This window comes from Cervus elaphus, chromosome 11 (assembly GCF_910594005.1).
Source record: "Cervus elaphus chromosome 11, mCerEla1.1, whole genome shotgun sequence".
In the NCBI taxonomy this organism is placed as follows: domain Eukaryota; kingdom Metazoa; phylum Chordata; class Mammalia; order Artiodactyla; family Cervidae; genus Cervus; species Cervus elaphus.
Genome location: NC_057825.1, coordinates 42,696,078 through 42,710,726, shown reverse-complemented (window position 1 = coordinate 42,710,726; position 14,649 = coordinate 42,696,078). Strand labels below are relative to the sequence as shown.

The 14,649-nt window shown below is 45.2% G+C and overlaps 1 long non-coding RNA gene and 1 other non-coding gene across 2 annotated transcripts; one reads left to right on the top strand and one right to left on the bottom strand.

The window, feature by feature from the left end:
• Positions 1-4,764: 4,764 nt before the first annotated feature.
• LOC122703404 lies at positions 4,765-10,023 on the bottom strand. The gene is made up of 3 exons (XR_006343483.1): positions 9,893-10,023; positions 7,665-7,790; positions 4,765-7,512 (listed from the first exon to the last, which is right to left on the bottom strand). It is a non-coding gene; the product is annotated as an uncharacterized LOC122703404 (long non-coding RNA).
• On the top strand, positions 7,979-8,085 carry LOC122704094. The gene has a single exon (XR_006343725.1). It is a non-coding gene; the product is annotated as a U6 spliceosomal RNA (small nuclear RNA).
• Positions 10,024-14,649: the final 4,626 nt, after the last annotated feature.

Sequence of the window (14,649 nt, the reverse complement as noted above, 5' to 3'; positions counted from 1 at the left end):
GGGAGAGGAAGGAAGGAAACAAACAAGACAGTAGGTACAATAAAATCTTATTTTTGTAAAAATGCATGAGGGACACATTTCAAGGGGTAATACAGGATTATGTGTAAATTTTATTGTCTTCCTTTTGCTGTTCAATACATTCTGATTTTTCTGCAGCAAACACACATTCATTTAGTCTTTAAACAAACATGTATTGAGTAACTACGAGGTATCAAGAGCTATGCTAGGCCAGTACTGACAGAGAAGATTTCTGTACACCAGAACTTCCTGATCTATTGCTACCTGTACAATTGTTTTAAATTAATTGTATTATTTAGTACTGTAGAAGACTCTTGAGAGTCACTTGGAGATCAAACCAGTCAGCCCTAAAGGAAACCAACCCTGAATATTCATTGACAGGATTGGTGCTGAAGCTTAAAGCTGCAATACTTTGGCCACATGATGTGAAGAGCCGACTCATTGGAAAAGACCCTGATGCTGGGAAAGATTGAGGGCAAGAAGAGAAGGGGACGACAGAGGATGGGATGGTTGGATGGCATCACTGACTCAGTGGACATGAGTTTGAGCAAATTCCGGGAGATAGTGAAGGACAGGGAAGCCTGGCATGCTGTGATGAATGTAATCGCAGAGTTGGACATGACTTAGCGACTGAACAACAACAATAGTAGTAATCATACTGCTTAGGTAATTTTCAGCCTAGAGTCTAGGAGTGATTTATACCAGAAGATCTCCAAATGATTCCCTGGTAGCTCAGCTATTAAAGAATCTGCCTGCAATGCATGAGACCCTGGTTCAATTCCAGGGTCAGGAAGATCTGCTAAAGGAGGGATAGGCTACCCATTCCAGTATTCTTGGGTTTCCCTTAGTGGCTCAGCTGGTAAAGAATCTGCCTGCAATGCGAGAGACTTGGGTTCAATCCTAGGTTGGGAAGATCCTCTGGAGAAGAGAACGGCTACCCACTCCAGTATTCTGGCCTGGAGAATTTCATGGACTATATAGTCTGTGGAGTCACAAAGAGTCAGACATAACTAAGTGATTTTCACTTTCACTTTCACTTTACAAACCACCCTGCTTTGCGGAAATCCACGGCCCTCCTGTTTCTCCCACAACTTACTCCTGCTTGTCATGGCAAAGCAAGCATAAGCTTTGGAAGGGCAGTAGGGAAATCCAGAGCTGCCTTTGGAGAAGGCTGCATTTTTGGTAAATATCTGAAGACTAATTTGTGTGGGAAGCTGGATACCTGTGGTGAGAGATGGGGCAATGGGATAAACAGCAAGGATGGCTGTGACACCAGCCTTGCTGAGGCATCTAGGTGGCTTTCACAAAGTCAGTAATGTCTGTGCCACACTTTTCTTGTGGGAATGTTTGCCCTGCCTGTAGGTCTAATCGGATTAAAAGAAGGAAAACATATCTGTCCTGTCTACCTGCATGGGGAGTTGCCCCAGGATGGCCCAACCTGTGGCCACAGCAGGTTGAACCAGGAGTGGACACCACCCTCACATAGGTCTAACCAGACTTCCTGTCCTGGGATTATATTTTATTTTTAAAAACATTTTATTTTATCAAACATTTTATTTTATCTTGGAGTAGAGTTGATTAGTAATGTTGTGTTAGCTTCAGGTGTACAACAAAGGGATTCAGTTATACGTATACATGGATCTATTCTTTTTTAAATTCTTCTCCTAATTAGATTGTTACAGAATATTGAGCCCAGTTCCCTGTGCTACGCAGTAGGTCCTTGTAGGTTATCTATTTTAAATATAGCAGTGTGCACATGTCGATCCTGAGCCTCTCCTGGGATTTTAGAATAAGTACCAGGGGGTTCAGGCTCAGTCTGAATTGATTTTTTGAAAGGAAGAAATGAAAAGCCTCAGTCTCTGGGCTTGGCCCTCTTTGAGAGAAGAAGTTGGGCTATAGAAGAACAGAGCAGCTCGTGGGAGAGGCAGAGCTGAGAGATGGTCTTGACTGATTTCCAGTTGCCGAACCCTGGCCTGGCCTGAGACCGAGCTTTCCTTCTATCTTCAGGTCTGAGGAAATGCCCTCATCTTTTAACATAAGTTCCCCAGTTTTGCTCACAGTTAGCTTAAATGGTCTCAGCTTCTCAAAACTAAAGGGTTCTAACTAATACCCTTGCTCACAAAGCTGGTATGAAAATCAAATAGACTCATTTTACACAAAACATCTGAAAACTCCTTTTAAAAAAAACAGACTTAAATTTGCAGTTAGGGCAGGATCACAGGCTCTGACTGTTTTTTTAGCCCCAAATTAAAAAAAAAAACTCTGCTGATTTCAACCCTATCCTTGCCACAAGTTTAAAAGTACATGTTGCATCCAATTTCTGGGTTTTGGGAAAGGGAAGGCAGCGGGGAAGGTGTCTGTGACTGAAGGCAACATGACCCTTGGATTCTGTATTACAATCAGTAACCCTGACTGCTCTACCAACAAACTCCCAACTTCAGCAATTTGCAAAATAAAAAGATAACGCCCACCTCCTGTCCAAGCCCAAGGGTGTTGGCAAGGAAGCGCTGCTTAAACCCGTTATCTAGGAACCTAGGTTTCTTCTACTTCTCTGCTTTTGCCACTTGGCATACCTTCCTTCCAGGGCCACGGAGTTCCCCACGGGTCCTCTGTACCCAGCCAGCAGATAAGGGAAGACCAAGTGAGAATGCAGAGATCTCCTGGGACGTTTTTAAGGAGCCAGGCCTGAAGATGGAAGACTTTATTTCTGCTCATATTCCATTATTCAGAGTTCAGTCACATGGCCACGCTTAACTATGAGAGAGGTTGGGAAAATGTAGGCCACCTACAAGTCCACAAGGAAAAGGAAATGCTGTGAGCGTCGCAGTCCCTGACTCCATCCTTTAGCCCTTCTTCCCTGACTCCTGTTTGTAGATGTCTCTGGCCTGCTGTCCCGCAGCCAGTAACACAGGGACTGGCAGACAACCGGCCTGTGTTTTAGAGCCCACCTACAGCCTGCTTTTGTAAATAAGCTGTTTTATTGGAACACAGTCATGCCCATTTGTTCATTTCTTGTCTTTGGCTGTATTCCTGTGATAATGGCAGTGCTGAATAATTTTGATGAAGACCACAAAGACCACAAAGGCTGAAACATTTACTCTCTGGACCTTTACAGAAAAATTTGACAACTTCTACAAAAAATACATAAGCATTCCAAATTCCAAAAGTATGTTGATCTCTCTGAACTGTGTCTTTTCTTTTTCTGTTTCCTTGCCCTTGTGGGTCAGTTTGCTGCCCTGGGCAAACCAGTGAATGAGACCACATGTGGTGAAGGGTTCCATTGTGTTGGGAAGAACTCGGGTGCTCACTTTTTCTGGGGTCATTGGGGCATTTTGGTCATTTTCATAACATTGCTGCAGTTTACCCTATTTTTAGGCTTAAGGAAACTCTTTCTGAATTTAATTCTTTGCAGTTATTCAATTTCTAAATAAAGTTCCCATATCATCTGGAAGTTTTTATATGTTTGTCGATAATGTAAGTGTGGGCAACTCAAGAACAACAACAACAAAAAAAACTGGATTATAGGAAGAGCAAAAACTGGAAAGAGAGTTGAGCAATGTTATGATAAGCCTCACAAACTGCAACCCTAACTCTACTCCTGTAAAATTATCTTATTGTTGCTACTGAAAAAATGCCTAACTGCAAAATATGATTTACTGCATAAGTTGTGCTATCTTTATAAATTATTATATGTCACTTAGGTCATTTTAAATTAACAATAACTAGACGTTGCTTCATTTTCCCTCATTATGTATGATGTTATGATACTTTGCTGTATGATTGAGACCTTTTGGATCCTTTATTTAATGAAGATTTTGAGACTTCAAAACAGCCTGCTTCCCCTCTCAAATGGCCTTTTCTTGCCTGGAGTTTCTGTAATTCACTGCAATACCATCAACTCCCAGTCACTCTGCCAAGCCCTTCTGCAGTGTTTCTAAGGACACAGGTTTGGTTTCTAAGAGCATTGACACGTCTCGCCTCTCCCAGTGCTCAGAGTTTCCACCTTCTGGTTTGGGGCTTTGGCCAGAGCCCACGCCCTGTTCGCAGATGTGCCAGAAGGAGCCCAGACCCTCTGGCAGAAGCACTGTCTTTTCTGCCTGTGGAGTGGCTGGTGGGGCGGTGATGTGGTGGTTGTTCCCCTCCCCCAAGTCACAGGGAGACTCGGGTTGGGGCTGGAAGATTTGCAGTCTCTTCCTCTGGGCCCCACCTGAAAGAGAAGTTCTAGGCTATGAAGCTTGCAAGGAATTTTTGTTTTCTGCTTTGTGAGTCTTGTTCATGAATCCCCCTTTTTCATTGATCACTGGGGCATTTGAAAACAGAAATTCCAGCGGCTCCAGCTGAAACCAGGAGGAACCTCTCTCTCCTCTGCCCACTAAAGGATCTTGCTAGAATGTAAGCTCCATGAAGACAGGTAGTTTTGTCTCTTCACTGATGGATTCTCAGTTCAGTTCAGTTCAGTCACTCAGTCGTGTCCGACTCTTTGTGACCCCATGAATCACGGCACGCCAGGCCTCCCTGTCCATCACCAACTCCCGGAGTTTACACAAACTTATGTCCATCGAGTCGGTGATGCCATCCAGCCATCTCATCCTCTGTCGTCCCCTTCTTCTCCTGCCCCCAATCCCTCCCAGCATCAGGGTCTTTTCCAGTGAGTCAACTCTTTGCATGAGGTGGCCAGAGTATTGGAGTTTCAGCTTCAGCATCAGTCCTTCCAATGAACACCCAGGACTGATCTCATTTAGGATGGACTGGTTGGATCTCCTTGATGGATTCTAGAACAGTCCTAATACATATTAGCTTCTCAAGAAATATTTGGTGAATGAATGACAGATGACTGACCAAATGGCATTTGGGAATGACTCTATGCCTGCTTACTGATACTTCTTTTCTCATTTCTTCAACAACAATAACAACAACAAAAACAGGTTTTATTTAGGTAATATTTACACACAAAGAAATGTATAGGTCTTCAGTGCACAATCTGATGAACTCTGAGAATAGATAATCCCTTTGCATCCAAGGGCTTCCCAGGTGGCACTAGTGGTAAAGAATCCATCTGCCAATGCAGGGGACATAAGAGACGTGGTTTTGATCCCTGAGTCCGGAAAATCCCCTGGAGAAGTGCATGGCAACCCACTCCAGTATTTTTGCCTGGAGAATCCCAAGGATAGAAGAGCCTGGAAGGCTACAGTCCACAGTGTTGCAGGGAGTAAGACACAAGTGAAGCAACTGAGCTCGCACATACCCATGCAACCAATGTTCCAATCCAGTTTGATAATATTTTCATCACCACAGAAAAGAACAATGCTTTGTATTAATCAGCTTGGGTTCCAGCCTCACTTTATATAGTTCCCTTTAGAGTTCTCATTTCATTTTATCCTATTACAAGAACTCATGTGAGCCTACACCTACCAAAATATAAGCTCGGTGAGGTTGGAGATACCATGACCTGTCATGGCATGTCTGGAGCCAGGTAACTAAATAAATGTCGAAGTAGGCACTCCTGGATAATCCGAAGATAAGTCTTACATCAAAGATGCACTGGGGTGCATGTGACCTATTTCTGAGTGCAGTGCTGGGTGCAGAGCACAGAGAGAAGATACAGGGCGGAGGAGAAGGAGAAGCCAGCTAAGCCAAAGAAAGAACAGAAAAGGTTCAAGAAGGGCCAGATAGTGGGACACACAGGGACTTCACAATGTTGTCTCAGGTCAGATCTACTATTCTCGCCAGCAAAAGGATTTCCTTCCCAATCATTACACGAAAAACTAGTGTGCTTCATCTCCATACCAAATCTCACATCCCAGGTTTGCAAATTAGCAGTGCTTCACACTCAGAGGACGTTCAACACAAGATTCTTCAACAGAATTTATTGAATACCTGTCTTTTCTCATGATACTGCTGTACCTGACCCAAACAACTAGGACCCAATGGACTCTGCAGGAAATGGGCTAAGATCTAGAATCAGTCACTAGCATCATGGTGCAGAATACAAGTTTTAGAGCCCTTTGACTGCATTCAACTTCCAGCACCACTACAAGATGGGCAACCCCGTGCATGTTATTTAAGCTCTCTGCTCCACACTGTCCGCATTTGTAAGGGAGCATGACAAGAGGGACAAGCTTCTTGCGGGGATTAATGAAAACAAAGCACATAAAGAGCTTAGCATGAGCCCAGCATATACTAAGCACTCAACCAGTGTTCTCATTACTAGCAACTCTTAGAGAGTGAGCCTGACAAGAATACCCTCAGCTGCAGGAACTGAGCAAAAGGTATCTCATCTGTTCTGGGGTCAGCTACAGTACTGAGAAGATGTGGCCTCAGCAGGTCACAGTCTCAGCAGACAGAGGGCCTTGGAGAATCTCATTGGAGGTGGTGGAATAGCCCACAAAGCAGGGACAGAAAAAAATAGGGCAGTGGGGACGGAAGAGGAGTCTGGGAGAACTCCTTAGAGAAAGGACAGAAACCAGAAATGAGTGACTTGTTCAGAAATATGGAGGCAATTCTGCCTTAGGAACCAATACATCTAACTCCTTCCCCCAGTTTTGTTCTAATTAAGCTATGGGTACACACCAGGTATGTGCTTGATATTGGCACATGCACAAATACACTGTGTGTTTGTCCTGATGAAAAGATTTTGTTAATTAATACATAATACTGAAAATACAAATGGAGGAAAAGGAATTTGTGATACATTTCCGCTCATGTAGTGGTATCCTGAAAATGTGATTCTCAGCTCTATAAATCAGATTGATAATGAAATGCAACTGTAGGTTGGTAAGGACTGTGAGAACTGGAGTCTGGAAACTTGAGCTAAGCATCACTTCTTCCCTAGATCAGAGCGAAGCCGGGGCGGGGAAGAGACATATCTTGGATAAGAGGCTGGTTCCGTGTAAACTTTTTCCTTTTTCAGGTCACTTTCAGAGTATCACAATTATTAATTATCCACTTCTACACCCCCTCCAGGGAAAAAGCAGTTGACCTTCTAAAAAATGCAGTCCTTTAAAGGCTTGGGCCTATGACTGTCCCCTCTGTGATGTTCTAAAAATGCTTCCCTTGGTGGTTCAGCTATGACTCACATGGCCCAGAACAGCATTTCAGGAAAATTGTTTGTCTCTGTCTCTAGTCTCTGTTCTTGGCTTCTCTTGTTCAGCTGATAAGACTTTACAGTGCCATCCAGGTGAAGGAATCAGAGTTATATCTGCAAATAGAACACTCCACTCCATCACACGTCCCATTAGGTGTGGCAGAAGCTGAGACTAAGGGCTCCTCTTCATAGTGAGGAAGCTTAGGACATCCTCTCTGGGCCCCCAAATTCCTGGCTGGCCCCCACTGAGGTGGGCCATTGCAGGTGCCCATGAGAGCAGGAGGCACTGCATCTTCCCTGGCATGCTCAGCTTTGCTTTAACACAGAAGCAATTTGACTTGGAGAGTGATGAAGGGATTCCCTCCCCAAGGGATCTGTTTAGCTGGCAGTAGTTCTGGTTAGAAATTTACCTGTTGGCACAGAAAGAAAAGAACAGAGTAATTCTGTCAAAACTGTACAATCAAACTGGTCAGCCTTCTCTGAACGAAGGCCTGATGGTGGAGTCAGCCCCGTGCCCCCATCAGCATGAACAAAGGGCCTATTATTGTATGAAAACAATTACCTGCATGCCAGCAGGCAGCATGCTGCAGCAGGACCAACATGCTTCGTTTGTGTCCCATCACAGCCACTTCCCTGATAAGTGATCTTGAGGAAGTTTTGTCAACTCTCCATGCTTCAGTTTTCTTACCTGTGGAACAGATCTAATAAAACTAGCCTCCTAGGGTTTGGGGAAATGATTCAATGAGACTAATCATGGAAAGTGGGCTGCAAAGTGCTTGACACATAGTAGGCTCTCATTACTGCTAGTTTCTCAACATATGTCTCTTCTTTGTTCTTTTGCTTTCCTGCTGGTTTTCTTAAAAGCAAGGAGAATGGGTGCTCGCTTCGGCAGCACATATACTGAAATTGGAACGATACAGAGAAGATTAGCATGACCCCTGCGCAAGGATGACACGCAAATTCGTGAAGCGTTCCATATTTAAAAAAAAAAAGAAAGAAAAAAAAAAAGCAAGGAGAATGGGAAGAAATAAAAGTTATGAAGAAGATGGGGATATTAAAGGCAGCAAGGAAGACAGAACTGGCAGGAAGTCTGATGAGGAAAGCTCAGGACATTCGGAAACCAGAACAATGGTGGTATTTTGGGTACTAGTAGGTTCTGCAGCAGATAACTGTGTATTTTTTCTGTCTGTGCAATGTCCTTCCTTCTTGTATTAACTTTCTTTTGTTGTATAACAAGTTACTCCAAAATTTAGCAGCTTAAAGCCATGTGCACTGCTGACATCACAGTTCCTATGGGTCAGGAATGTAAGTACAGCTTAGCTGGATCATCCAGCTCAGGGTCTCTCACAGGCTATAGTCAAGGAGTCGGCCAGGTCTGCCCTCACTCAAGGCTCATATGGGGAGGCATCCACTCCTAAGGTCACTCAGTGAGTGGTTAATGACAGGACTCAGCTCCTTGTGGGCTATTGGATTGAGAGTCTCAGTTCCTTGCTGTCTATTGGCCAGAGCTGATCCTCAACTTCTTGCCACATGAGCCTTTCCATAGGGTAGCTTATAATATGGGAGTTGGCTTCATCAGAGTAAGCAAGGGAAAGGGGGGATCATAGACTTTGGTAAAATACTGTTAGAAGGACTATTCCATCACCTTCACTGTATTCTATACATTAGAAGTGAATCACTAGATCAAACTCACACTTAAAGGGAAGGAATTATGTAAAGGTCATTATCATCGGACATGATGATCACTGAGGTCTTAGAAGACTGATAACCTCACTGCCCTTCTGGTGAGAGCAACCCTCCATAATTTCTGCCATCTCTCCTGGACCCCTCAATGGGATAACATGAGACCCAGGTCATCTTTGATCATGGCACATCCAGTTAGCCACAGTGATTGGTTCAAGAAGTAGCCATGTGACCCATACTGGGCCAATCAGAGTCTTTCCCTGGGATTTATATATACTAAAACAAGGAGACAGAAGTTCTCTGTTTCATCTGAAATCACTAATATGAAATGATGTAGCCTGGGGTTTCCCATGGCCATATCCTCTACTAATCATAAAAAAGAATTCCAACTCTACAAAGAACAATTTAAGACATCACATTTTGAAGTAAAGACAAAAGATCTAAGGTTAAAAAGAGAGCACTAACAAACCAATGGCATTTGTTTTTAACCCCTGAAGCTAGTTTCCCTTGAAAATGAATATATCTCCCCTTTTCACTTGAGATAATTTAAGTTGGGTTACATCTCTTGAAACAAAAACAATCTTGGTTAAGTTGGCCTTGGTTTTTGCATCTGTAAAATCAAGGAGCTAAACCAAATGATTCCATGTTTCAAGTTCTAAGATTTTGACTTGAATGGTCTGATCCTTTATCAAGAAATAGATTTTTCAGAAGTGGGGAAAGAATAGAAGAGCAGCCTGAAGGGAGAGGAACACACAAGGGGCACAGACGCCCTGCTGTGACCTGTGGGAGCCAAAGACCAAGTCTGCCTTCCCCAGAATTTACCAAGGCTCCAAGTTTCAACTCAGAACATTAGAATGCCACCAAAAAGGATTCATGCTTCTAGTGACCCACGGTAAGAATCAGACATCTTATTTCATAGACTGCTGGAGCCATGATAACACAGTCTCAGGGACATGGACTTTATAGAGGCAGTAGCCCTGTGCTTAATGATGATAATAATAAAATAATAGTATATAATGTTTACTGAGTGAATACTACATAGCTGGCAATATCTCACATCCCAAGTTCTTGACTTACTAGGTATGTTACCTTAGACAGGTGACTTACCCTCCATAAGCTCAGCCTCTGCAGAGCTGAAGTCGCTCAGTCGTATCCGACTCTTTGCGACCGCATGGACTGTAGCGCCCCAGGCTCCTCGGTCCATGGGGTTTTCCGGGCATGAATACTGGAGTGGGTTGCCATTTCCTTCTCCAGGGTCCTCACCTGTAAATGGGATAATAACAGTTCCCTTCTCACTGGGCTGTTGTGAGCGCCACATATGAGTCCATGCGGGTAAAGCACCAAGCACAGTAACTAGCATGTGCTGTTCTTCAAAGGCTCCTCCTTGCCGTCCTCATTAGTATAGTGGTGAGTATCCCCACCTGTCAAAGGCGCCTCCTTGCCTTTTATACCCAGCTCAAGTATCGACCATTTCACACACCACCCCCTCTTGTCCATCCACCTCCTCTGTGCCCCCAACAGCATTTCATTCCTGCCTGCTTTTCTAGTCCTACGAACTTGCATTACATTTACCTATTCCCCTAGTTATCACTCTTGGCCAACCATACCTTACTTATCTGTGGGTTCCTAAGGTCTAGATCCATGCCAAACACACAATTTGGATCTCAACAAATCCAAACAGGTGGATAAGCACAATATACATCAGCCTCTAAAGCAGAGGAACAGATGATCTGCCTGGGAGGAGGACACATCTCTGGGTTTCATGACCTGGTTGGGTATTCAGGATTTTTGTCAAGCGAAACTCTGATGTGTGTTTGTAAAGCTTCTCCTCCAATGAAACCATCAGTTGCTCAAGTGAAAAGTAATAATTCCTCACAACTGGCAGTCCAACCCATCAGTAACCAGCGTGGAGCCCAGTGTTAATGGGTGCGGTGCTGCTGGTTTGGAAGCTGACCAGAGACAGTAAGTAAACATGACGGTTGCCTGGGTGTACAAACACCAAACCAGCTTCTCATGGCCTCATCCCTGGGACAGTCCAGTCACCGCATCCGTGACACCCACATGTGGTTACTTGTCAGCTCCTGTCAAGTGCAGCAGCAAGAGCCGATCACCCTCAAAATGCAGATATTAAGGACAAAAACACAATAACAGCAGCTTTTATAAGAAGCCAATGTGTTTGTGTGGGTGTGTTCAGAAAAAGTGGTCATTTTCTAAGGGGGGTATATGATAAGGGCCTGTGTTAAAAGAGGGAATATTTCTCTCCTTCTAAGACCACATTATTTTTTCCAGCTAGAGGCCAGGCAGGACTAGAAGGTTAGAAATGTGCACCCACCCAACTGACGACAGAAAGATGACCTGGGGGATGGTCTATACAGCACTTCATTTCTCATTTGTGTGGATGTCAGAGAAGCAGTGCAAAGTGTTTTTGGAATCTATAAGTAGTGTGGAAACGGAAATGGGAAGCATGCCTGGCTCCTGTGGCATGAATAATGGAAAAAATTTTAAATACAATGTTTACTCCCTTGTACTCATTGGAATTCAACTCCAGGGCATAGTAGGGCTTACAGGATTACAGTGGGTGGTCTCCCTCATGACAGGAATTCAATAAAACTCTCTTACGAATTCCTCTTCCCCATCTGTTAGTTTCTCTTCATTCACTCACTCATTTATCTATACCCTGTCTGGTTCCTGGTTCTGGAAAGGAATGCAGCCACATATTCTATAGGCTTGGGGAGCTATGCATGGTTTTTAAGCAGGGGAACTCTGTGATCAAATAAGACTTTTAGAGCATCTAGCATCTAGAATCAGTGCTGAGGAGGAGAATAGAGGCCAGTAGCCATCCAGATGAGTCCTAACTAGTGGCTATGGAGGAGAGAGGATAATCAGAATTTCTTGGCTATGGTGGAGAAATAGCAAAAACTAACTAGCAAGTTTTTTGTTTAGGTGAGTTTATGAATGATGACACTACCAAAGAAGACTGACAATACAGAGGAGGAGAATTTTGGAGAAGAGGAGATGAAAAGCATGAGGAACCATCTTAGTGAAAAGTGCCGTGTAATGATGTGTCCCATTACCAGTGAAGGGGACAGATAATGTTGCTAAGGAGGGTCATGTGTTGTTCCAGTGGTCAATTGTGGGTTGACCTACAGCTGCACCACGTTGGGTCACTCTGCCTCACATCCACAGCTGGTCTTACATGCTGATTGTGCTCCATGGCATGACCACTATGGCCACTAAAGGAACTGTGAGAGTGTGGGAATGGGGCAGTACAAGCCTAGGACCACCCTTAGAGACCCCCAAAAGGCCTCTATCTTTACTGATAGTGAGCCTGGTGTGTACCACTTTCACACCTAAATATCTTGAGTTTGGACAGAAATCCACAGGTAGGGGAAAACTGAGTACACCAGAGTAGATAATCAGACTGTTAAGATCGTCCTCAGGCTCTGCCTTGAATCTCTGCCCAAATTTGACCTCCTAACCTGAGGGATGAAGTATATCGCTCAGTCAGTTCTGACTCTTTTCAACCCCGTGGACAGTAGCTTGCCAGGCTCCTCTGTCCAAGAGATTTCCCAGGCAAGAATACTGGAGTGGGGAGCCATTGCCTGTGCCAGTGGATCTTTCTGACCCAGGGATGGAAGGCGGATTCTTTACTGTCTGAGCTACCAGGGAAGCCTGGAGGGGAAAGAGGAATTCTTTCCAAGAAGCCTAGTCTTCTGTCTTGACTCCCAAAGCACCTTCTCCTCATCTGAGAGGCTCTGCTGCTCCTCACACGTCCCCATAAAGCCTTTCTTTTCCATACTGGGCAATTCTGTGAGCCGAGCAGCTTCCTAGGTGGGAGAGCTGTTCTCTATTGGAGCAATTCGGACTTTGTAGGCTGTCTCTGCTGCACATCTAGAAGGCAGCTTGGAGGTTTTCTTTGTTGTTTTTTTTTTTGTTTGTTTTTTGTCTTGTATTGCTTATTTATTCTCACTTTGTTTTAAATAAAAGTTTTAGGCTTCTCAGTATAACGGGCTTTAAAATTTTTAAGAACAAGCCTTGCGCAAGGCTGAGACTGCCCCCCACCCAAGGAGCAAATGTGGAGGTGACCCCTGCTGGCTAGTTTTGCTCCTGCAGCCCTCTGCCCATCTGAACACGCTAGCCTTTGGGAAGGCCTGTGCAGTTAGTTTCACAGGGGAGAATCACCTAGCGCCAGAAGATACTCTTGCTTTCCGAAACAATGGTCAGTGCCCCGGTAGACAGACCATTTGTAAAACTCATTCCGTCACTCTCTGCCCTTCTCTTTCATCAGCTCTTGCACAAATATTCAGGGTCTTAATTTGCTCGTCCATTGAACATTTCCGGGGCCCTGAGGCTAAGCCCGCACTTCGCCAGCAGTGGGAGCCTTCAGGCGAAAGAACACGCTTCCTACCCGGGAGTCCAGCATTAGCAGAGTTGGTCTCTTTCAGTAGTAAAACCCCAGCCATCCAGGCTGAGAACACTCGGTCTACAGGTGTTCCTCAGACCCGAGAGGTAGATTTACATTTACCTAGAATTTTTCAGGAAGCCAGAGTATTTATTTTATCATGAGATAACTTAACCCGGTGCTTCCTCTAGGCTGAGGCAGAACCAGGCTGCCCCCTGCAGGTGGGAGGGAGAGGCACGCATCCTGAGGGCTGCTGCCCAGGCGGCCTTTGCTCAACCCACGTGACCTTCTTCTCAGCGGTTCCCCTAAGCCTTGGGCGTTGCTCCATGTGACGCTCAACTCTCGATCCCCAGACTAGCGGCAGGGGCGCACCTGGGAACTTGTTAGAAGTGTAAATTCTCAGGCCCCACCCCAGTCCTACTGAAAGGCAACTCTGGGGGTGGGGCCAGCAGCCCGCTTCTGCAAACCCTCCAGGGGATCCTAATGCACCTGAAGTTTAAGAACCACTGGTCTGGAAAGAGCAGTGTAGCCGCCTCTGGGGGCCCTACTAGACAGCCCCGCTACATGAGACGCGGCCCCTCCTGCCTCATGTCAGCCTCAGAACCACAGGGTCTCAGAAGTGCCTATTGCAGAGCCCTTCTGTTTACAAACGAGAACAGTGAGGTGCAAGGGTGTGAGAGAATTCTCCCCCAAACCTCGCAAGTTACACGAGAGGAAAAGGAAGGCCAGGAAAAGTAACCTTCCCGGGGTTCCTCAGACCTACCTGGGTTTGGGGGCTCTGCCCATTCCTCTCTGCGGGTCTGGCTTTCTCACGCTTGTGCCAGGGCGGCTCAGAGCTCTGGGCTTTGAGACAGAGCCCCTGGCCTTGCCTTCCTCTCTTCAGAGCGGTGTTCCTTCCGACTTCTGCTTTTTGATTACACTAAGTCTTGCCTGCCACTCAGAGATGGAACAGAAAGGGCCCAGCTGTGAAAGGATCACAGCAGGATTTGGTTTTGTTTTTCATCAGTCTTCAGCATCTTAAAACGATTTGTCAATCACAGAGAGATAGGAAGTCACTAGAAAGACAGGAAACACTGGAGGATGGAAACACATCCCGTTCAGCCGCAGCTGTCTTTGCAGATGAGCGCCTGGGTCTTTCCGGCAGGCTGAGATGAAGGGGGTGCACCGCCTCCCTCTCCTCCCAGTGTTCAGATGCAGGCTGATTTTCTAGAAGGGCGGGGGAGCCTGGGGTGGGTGGGATGGGGGTGGAGAGAAGAGAATAGCATCTAATAAAGAGCTGTGTGTAAAAAGAATTTAAAAATGGCATCTAATATGAGTATACTTGTTAACAAAATCAGAGGGGTTCGGTCCCCCAGGGGAGATTATACCTTGAACACGCAGCTTTCTCTCAAAGACTGGAGAAGCAATCAGCCCCTTTTCTAAGCTCTGCACACAGCCACAGAGGATCCCCCAACACTCCCCA